The 8,447-nt window shown below is 44.7% G+C and overlaps 1 protein-coding gene across 6 annotated transcripts in view; it reads left to right on the top strand.

The window, feature by feature from the left end:
* Positions 1 to 1,872: 1,872 nt before the first annotated feature.
* LOC140385425 (ATP-binding cassette sub-family C member 9-like) overlaps positions 1,873 to 8,447 on the top strand; it is a 333,755-nt gene continuing 327,180 nt past the window's right edge. For 2 of the 6 annotated variants that reach the window (XM_072467563.1, XM_072467560.1), the window contains exon 1: positions 2,059 to 2,469. The gene's annotated coding sequence lies outside the window, so the exon portion shown is untranslated. The other 4 variants (XM_072467561.1, XM_072467564.1, XM_072467565.1 and 1 more) reach the window with 4 other exon arrangements.

Raw genomic sequence — 8,447 nt, 5'->3', positions numbered from 1 at the left:
AAGTAGCAATCCCGGGAGCAATATGCTACAAATTAGTAACACAAAGCCGACCCAGACTTTTCGGCGCCAGCAGGAGCTGACACAAAGAAAGGTAAACGACCACCCCTCGATCAAGGAATCGCTCCAGTATTGGAGAATATCGAACCAAGTGATTGGGACCAAGTCCAATCACTTGGAACCAGGTACAAGGTCCGCCCCAAGAGGCGGGAAGCCCCTGGGGACTATAAGAATAGGGGCCAAGTTCAACTCGACCCTTCTTCTCCTCTCCGCACCCGAGACCCTCGCTGAAAGAGAACGTAAGTTTTACTGCAACGATCGCTACCAGATAGACACTCCTGACTATCGACCTGTACCAGCTTTTGAATCCCGCAGGCTCAGAACCCATTCGAAAGGCCATTCGTTTCCCTGACCTGGTGGGCCATTTTCAAAGTTAAGTATTGGCCTGTTAGTGGTAGGAAGTAGTTTAGAAGTAGAATTAATGTATAAGTATTAATTGCTGTATATAATAAATGAGCGTTGATTTAACTCTTACTAAGCGGTGTGTTGGATTATTAATCATTACTCGGACTTGAACCACGTGGCGGTATCAGAAAGATACCTGGCGACTCAAGAGCAAAGGTGACAGAATTAGAGCAAATAAACTAAGGCTAAAACGAGCAACAGTCGAAGTAATTAATATATATTGTAAGTCATTGTGGTCCCAGCCTGTGACACTCCACTAGTTACAGGTTGCCATCTTGAAAAGCCTCTGACTTCTATTAGAATAGAATCCCGGCAGTGCAGAAGGAGGCCATTCAGCCCAGAGTCTGCACCAGCCCTCTAAAAGTGCACCTTGGGCCCATTCCCTCGCCCTATCCCATAACTCCACCTAACCTGCACATCTTTGGACTGTGGGAGGAAACCTACGCAGACATGGAGAGAACGTGCAAACTGCACAGACAGAATCGAACTCGGTCCTTCGTACTGTGAGGCTGCAGTACTAACCACTGTGCCACCATGCTGCCCCAATTGGTTACCAATCTATGCTTCTAGATCAGTAATTTGGAGGCCCATGATAATGCTCTGCGACCATGGACTCAAATCCCACCATAGCAGTTGGCGGAATTTATCGTTACAAACCCACCTGCCATTCTTACCTGCTCTGGCCTAAGTGTGGCTCCATACCCAAAGCGACGGCAACACCCACAGCCCATGGAAGAAGATATCAGCTAATACTAATTAATTAAAAATACTTAGGCAACATAATTACATTTTTATTTCAAGTCAGCAAAACGATGGTTAAGAAAACATGTTTCTATCGCTTCTCTGCCTATTAGCTAAGATAAGCGTGAGATCAGGTGTAATGCCTAGATCTGGTATGTCTCGCTTGTGAGGACCATGAATTGGATTCAATTTGAATTGGTTTTTGGAGCAGGCAAGGAGCTAGATTAGGGGTTTTGCCCGTCCACACTCTGAGCTCTCGCTTTGTAACTCTGATAAAGTAATAATAAAAAAAGAAAACGTGTTTCTCTCGCGAAATTATATGAGGGAATACCCTATAATCACTTGTGCTGATGAAGTAACCACAAATTATAAATTCTACTGATGATCAGTCAATATTATGTCCACCGTTTTGTTTCATTTCTAACTTTTTTTTTACAAAAGCGGTAGAAATGAAACCCCGGGCGACGCGATTGACGGGAAAACAACAAAAAGTCGCAGTAGCCAGCCAGCTGCCGCTTCCCAGTTGCTCTGCAATAAAACGGGAGATGAATGGCAGAAAGGCTGTTTTTTGAGCTGTGGTACAGCTGGGGACGGGTTTTCTTTAAATATATGGCTCCCCCTAAATAACCTTTTCTTAAAGTGGAGTGAATGCGGGTCCCGGAGGTCAGAAAAGGCCTGAGCCGGTGTAAAGCGCAGAGGACACACACACACTCTCTCTCTCCCTCCCACTCTTTCCAGTAACCGAGCGGCCGGGGAAATGACGCTCGCGGCGGTTTATTTGCCCCGCGCCGACGGCAAACCGTTCGCACTTCAGTCACGTCACCGGAGGTTTGCGTTCAGGTGAGCGCTGGGACGGGGAGGGCTTGGAGGCCCGCCAACGCTGCTAGGCGGCTGCCTCTCCGCGGCAAGTCCGAGGACCGGTTAGGCCCTATCGGCAAAACCCGGTCTAAGTGCCTCAGGAAGGGCGAGCAGGACCCACTTCAAATCCCTTCCAAAATCTGCTTGTTACCAAGTGTGCATACGAGTGACCGATGAGAGCCAATATTTTGTCTGCGGACTGCTCTGAGGTTTCAGCCTGGTTATTGTTCACCCGGCAGAGCACAACCTTTCCTTGTGATAAAACGAGTCAGCAAATTGGTGAATTCATCCAGTGTTGGTGTGATGTGAAGCTGCAACCTGCCTCTGCATCTGACTGAAAAGCTTGACAAAAAATTGGCTTCCCACGATAGGTTTAAATCCTGTGTTTCGCTTCAGCTGATCAAGGAGGTAGGACTGGTTGTGCTAGAGCTGCCCGGTTTTTCCCTCCGCATTGTGGCGTGGTCAGTTTGTTTGATGCGGACCCATTCTGATACGCATCAGTCTTTGTTTAGAAATTTGGAAAATATACATACCATTACCTTAAGATGAGCATTGAGCTGACCGAAACGCTACCTTTTACGGTCACCGCAATTTCGCGCAATCCATTTTCAATAAATGCTGACAAAAAACACACCTTTTCCTGTAATTTGACTCAACTATATCTCGGTTTCCCGACCTGTCGAAAGTAATTTGGTGTCAGCGGGGCTACTTTGGAATGCATTGGGTTGCATTTATCGTCAAAGTAGCCTCGTGGCGAAGGTGTTCGGTCTGGTGAGTCTCCAAGAGACAATGTTTTAATGTTTGAAAACAATATAAAAACTTTTACAGATAACATTGTAAATGTCTTTTCTGATGTTGTTTGACTGCATTCGCAAACATTCTATTCGCAAAAGCAGAGGGGCAGATGTGGAGTTGAGTTTTCAATTGGATTTTGCTTTTTTGTCATTTCTTTCCTTAAATTATGATTGGCAACTCTATCTTCCTCTTCTGGAAATTTTTCCAACCTGGGAAAGTGTTCTTTCTAGGAAGAATGATTAAATCATAATTAGGAATGTGACCCTGGTTGATTTTTGCCCGTCGCTTGATACTGAGGCCAACTGTAGCTTCTCTAACTGATTTACCCTACTGAGATCGACTAACTTACAGCAAAAATGGGAATTGACCTTGGGACTCTCTAGTTTGTATATCATTTATTTATTGGATAAATTTGCTGGGCCACTGAGGCAGTCCACAGCTACATTTTGTGACTCTTTTATTTTTAATGTAAACGTTTTCCATAATTTAAGGAGGCATTGGTGTAGAATATATCAACATTTTGAGGATGATTTCAAGGTGCCACACAAGATTTTATTTATAACTGTTGTAGGGTGTTAGATACCGTTTGGTCGGTCTTAAATATATTAACTATTTATTTATTTATTAACCACAAGACTTTTGTACATAAATACAACAGAGTTCAAGGTAGTAGCTGTCTCCATGCTTGTGCACAGGGCACTTGTCCAACACTAGATCGACCCCAATGCGTGAGTCATGTGTTCTCTCACACCATTAGTCCCACATTAACCCTATATGTGCCAGACTTTTATACTATAATAACCAATATCTGAGATGTCAAGTAATGTTTTAATTTTACTCTATACTCGTTTGTTTTAATTATGGTGACTATTTATGTACCTCCAAATTACATTGTATCATTCATGTAATTTGCTAAGCTGTTGTTTTGTTCAACATTTTCCCAGAGTTTTGATGGTGGAAGATGAAATGTCCTATTGGGGTCGAATTGACTGTAAATCATGAGATTATTTTCATTGAGAACAACATACATGTACAAATTATATGCATTCTGAACTTTCTGCAGACTGTTTAATTATAGGCTATGAAAGGACGTTGGGATATGAGCTCATCTTGCCTTTGCTTTCTATTTTTATAATTACTTATTGCTGTTGGAAAGCGGAATGATTGAATTAAAATGGTCTACTCAACAGCCAATTTTTGTTGTAATATTTAAATTGAGTGTTAAGACAATCCAATAGTTAAAAATGGCTATACATTATATGAGAATCCCAGGATCAATTTCAAACCCAGTGTCAACATGCAAGGAGCACAGAATTGAGTTGGATCACTCAATAGCACCGACCCACTTAAGCCCTCACTTCTATCCTATCCCGGTAACCCAATAACCCCTCCTAACCTTTTTGGACACGAAGGGCAATTTAGCATGGCCAATCCACCTAACCTGCACGTCTTTGGACTGTGGGAGGAAACCTGAGCAGCCGGAGGAAACCCACGCAGACACGGGGAGAACGTGCAGACTCCGCACAGACAGTGACCCAGTGGAGAATCGAACCTGGGACCCTGGCGCTGTGAAGCCACAGTGCTATCCACTTGTTCTACCGTGCTGCCCATCTCATTAGATTAAATAAAATATTTTTGAATTGGAAATTTTTTTATATAAAGAGGTTACTTCTCTTTTTAGTACAAAATTAATTATGAAAGTGTTGATAGCGGAGGTTATAGCCTGGCGGATTCAGGAGTATCAATAAATTCTCAAGAAATTGTGACAGCTCATAAGGATAAAGAAAGTGTGTAGGTATTTAATGTCAATGTAAAACCCAATGGTTGTGATATATTTCAAAACTATTTCCACATATGTAGAACATATTAAATGTCCTCATGTGGTATGTGCTTTTTTTGGGGGGAAAATAAATGCTAATAGCCTGATTAACTAGGTAGACCATGAGGACTTCCGGTTACAGCATGTAGGTGGAGGTCGCATGTTTGGTGGCTCCTGCCAGAGTTGTCTTTTTAGGGCTCTTTACACCGGGGTTTTGGGGAAAATGCTTACGTGAGAAATTGTGGGAAGGTCTGAGGCATTGCAAGAATATTAAAAACTGGAAAAAAGAACTTGGGGAGAAAGGGAGTGAGTGAAAGTCTGCCGTCAAACGTGGTGAGGAGTTCGGTGGGAGAGAGCTCAGTGGGTGGGGCCACGCCCATCACAGTGGAAAAGATGGCTGAAGTTGTGGCCGGGCAGTTTTGAGTGGCTGCTCACGAAACAGTTTAAAAGGCATTGGACAGAAATGATGACCTCGCTTAAGGAGTGGGTGGGTGAGACCCTTGCCCTAATGAGAGAGAAGTTAGTGAAGACTTTGGTGGTGTGGGAGCAAGGAGAGAAAATGAAGGCGGTGGAGGAGGCATTGTTGCAGCATAGCGACCAGTTCACCTCGATGGGTGAGGAGCTGCGGAAAATAGCGGAGATCAACAGAGGGCTGAGAGCCAAAGTAGAGGACTTGGAGAACCGGTCACGAAGGCAGAACTTGAATCATCGTGGGTCTGCCTGAGGGGGTGGAGGGCCGGAGGCCTACAGAGTACTTTGTCGAGATGCTGGTGAAGTTGATAGGGGAGGGGGAAGAATTTCCCACTACGAATTGGACATGGCCCACCGGTCGCTCCGGCCGAAGCCATGAACGAATGAACTGTCGAGAGCTCTGCTGAGTCGGGAAAGCAGGAGGTGGAGTGTGATGGCAATTGTGTACGTATATACCAAAATCTGGAGAGGAGATGGGTGGCCTTCGGTCGAGCTAAGGTGGCGTTGTATAAACCCAACCTGCAGTTTGGTGTGGTCTACCCGGCGAAGCTAACGGTCACGCATAATGACAGAGACTACTACTACGAGACTGAGGTGGAGGCGCTTGTGAAGGTAGAAGCCTGGGATTGGACTGAGTTTGGACTTGAATGTTTTTGATTGAGTTTTTCCTTTATGTTGTTCTTTCCCTTTATGGATGTTCTAGTTAACTGTTTTGTGTAAAAGATGTTGACTGGGGTGGTTTGGGGAGGACGGTTGGGATTTATGGTTTGTTGAGTTTGTGTTGATGTAGGGTTGGCAATTTGGAGGGGGTGAGTGGTGTGTTTTTGATGTGGGGGAGGGGGATCTGCAGGGGCCATCCGCTAGCAATGTTGGCTAGTGAACGTAAGCAGGGGGCGGGGGATGGCTACGGTCATTGGAACCTGTATAGGCAGGTTTCGATGGGTCTGGGAGGTATGAATGGTGGAGGGATGGGTGAGGAAGTTCAAGGGGAAGTGGTAGGGGGATTCTGGGAACGGGGGTGGTGGTGGGGTGTGCCAGTGACTAGGGCTGGGGCTGTATCTCGCTTGCTAGGTGGGGCCTGGGACGATGGTCATGGCAGGTATGGGGGGGGGGGGGAAATATGAGAGTTCCCTGGTCAGAGTGGTGATGTGGAACGTGCAAGGGTTGGGTGGATTGGTGAAGAGACTGTGAGTTTCTTCGCATTTGAAGAGCCTGAAACTGGACGCGGTGCTGTTACAGGATACTCACCTAAGAGAAGGTAGTTGCAGACCATGGGGCAAGTAAGTGATAATGATGGGGGGCGTTGGAAGGGAGGCTAGTGCTGCTGGTTAGCGTGTATGCCCCAAACTGGGATGGCTCTGGGTTTGTGAGCAAAATGCTATTCCTGCATTTCCTGCTATTCCTGATTTGGATACTCACCAGTTGATGTTTGGGGGGACTGGAATATAGTGTTAGACCCAAAGGTGGACAGGTCCCGGCCACGCTCTCTGACCCCTTTGTGGGGGTGGGGGGAAGGTTTTGGCTGGGGTTACAAAGGAGATGGGATGGGTGGACCCATGGAGGTTTATAAATAGGGAGTATTTATTATTTTTGCCGGTGCGCAAGGCGTAGATTTCCTTCCCTACAGGATATTAGTGAACCAGATGGAGTTTTCTAACCATCGACAATGGTTTCATGGACACTGTTAGACTTTTAATCCAGATTTTTTATTGAAATCAGATTCCACCAACTGCCCTGGTGGGATTCGAACCCAGGTCTCCAGAGCATTACCATGGGTCTCAGGATTACCAGTGAAGCGACAATACAACTAGGTTACTGGGTGGATGTGGTTTTGAAGTAGGATCCAGCCCAGAGGCCGGCGCGGAGGCTAGTTGTGAATTTGATGGCAGACCCGAACCTTTGCACTAAAATGGTGTCGTGGAAATAATAATAGAGACAGAGGCTTCGAGCTTCGTTTCAGGAATTTTAATTAACACAGTGTCATGGAGGGGGCTGTAGTAGGCTAAATAGCCATTCCACAGTTCTCTGAAATGACACAGTTGAAAACCATTATGTTTATTGTCTGAAATACACAGCTAAAGAAGTAAACTGACCTTATCGAAAAATACCAGACTCTAGATGCATCATTTAATCCATATACACATTTGTTCAACTTCCAGGGTACCCCTTCTGTGTTAGCTGCTTCTTTAGGAGGACGGAGGAAAATGTCTCTCTGGAGCTGATGCCCCTGCAAAAAGGCAGCTTTTATATCTATAGATTTGCATTCCCATGCCTTTGTGGCTAATAGAGCCAAGCAGATCTTTAAAATAACCTTTCTTGCTGTAGGTGAATCTACCCTTAAATCCTGATCTTCTAAGTTTTCTTCAAATCCCCTTGCCACAAGCCTGGCCTTTGCCGTATAAGTTTCTGGGGTTTGTCTTTGGAATCATTTGAAAAATGAGTTCTGAAGAGTTCTTTGCTGAGGGAGCCATGTTTGGGGGCAGGGGTTGGATGAAATGTAGTTAGCAAGACTGTCCTTGTTTTAACGTATCTTTAATTGGTGTGTGAAATGCTGTTCAAGTTTTCATTGTAAGTTGCGTCCTTCACTGGAAGATTGCTGTTCACGTTGAATTGGTTTCTTTGATCACCTGATATCAAACATCAGTCTAATAAATAGTTGTGACTAAGGCACAATTGTCAAAATAGTAGTAAAACATGTTGAATATTAACATATATTTTCATATATGCTTGTCGAACCTCCCCTTAAATGCATCTATACTATTGCAGAGGGGTGGAAAGGAGTAAAAATTGTAAGTGGAGGGAAGACTGAGTCTTTGTTCCAGTGGACAGTTTTAGCACACTTTTCTTAACAGCAAACTTGCAGATTGGTTTGCACCCTTGTTATAACCTGCCTGAATACCATTGGCTGGGGACTATTGGTTATCCCCTAATTATTTTAGTTTATTGACAAATCAAAAATACAAAGGAATCTGCAACATGCAAAAAAAGCAAACACGAAAAAAAGTAATATGCCAAAAACATTTACAAGATACAAAAACCACCAACTCTCAAGCCAGCACACACACACAACCATCCCCTGTCCCCAACGGCAGCCCCACATCTGTGGAAAGGCACCCAAATGAGTAACACAGACCACCGGAAAAGGACACACCAATGCCCTTGTAGCCACGCAAAATGGCTGCTTCCCGATTAATTTGGCCAAAACCCGATTTTAAAATGGCTAACCGGAAAGGCTGCTGGGAAAAGCAGGTAACAAGACACAAACGGACAGCTGCAGGCAGAATATCATATTCGGCTCTGG

This window comes from Scyliorhinus torazame, chromosome 11 (genome assembly GCF_047496885.1).
Source record: "Scyliorhinus torazame isolate Kashiwa2021f chromosome 11, sScyTor2.1, whole genome shotgun sequence".
Lineage (NCBI taxonomy): Eukaryota > Metazoa > Chordata > Chondrichthyes > Carcharhiniformes > Scyliorhinidae > Scyliorhinus > Scyliorhinus torazame.
Note: the sequence above shows the minus strand (reverse complement) of the source record. Positions and strands in the feature narration are given on the sequence as shown.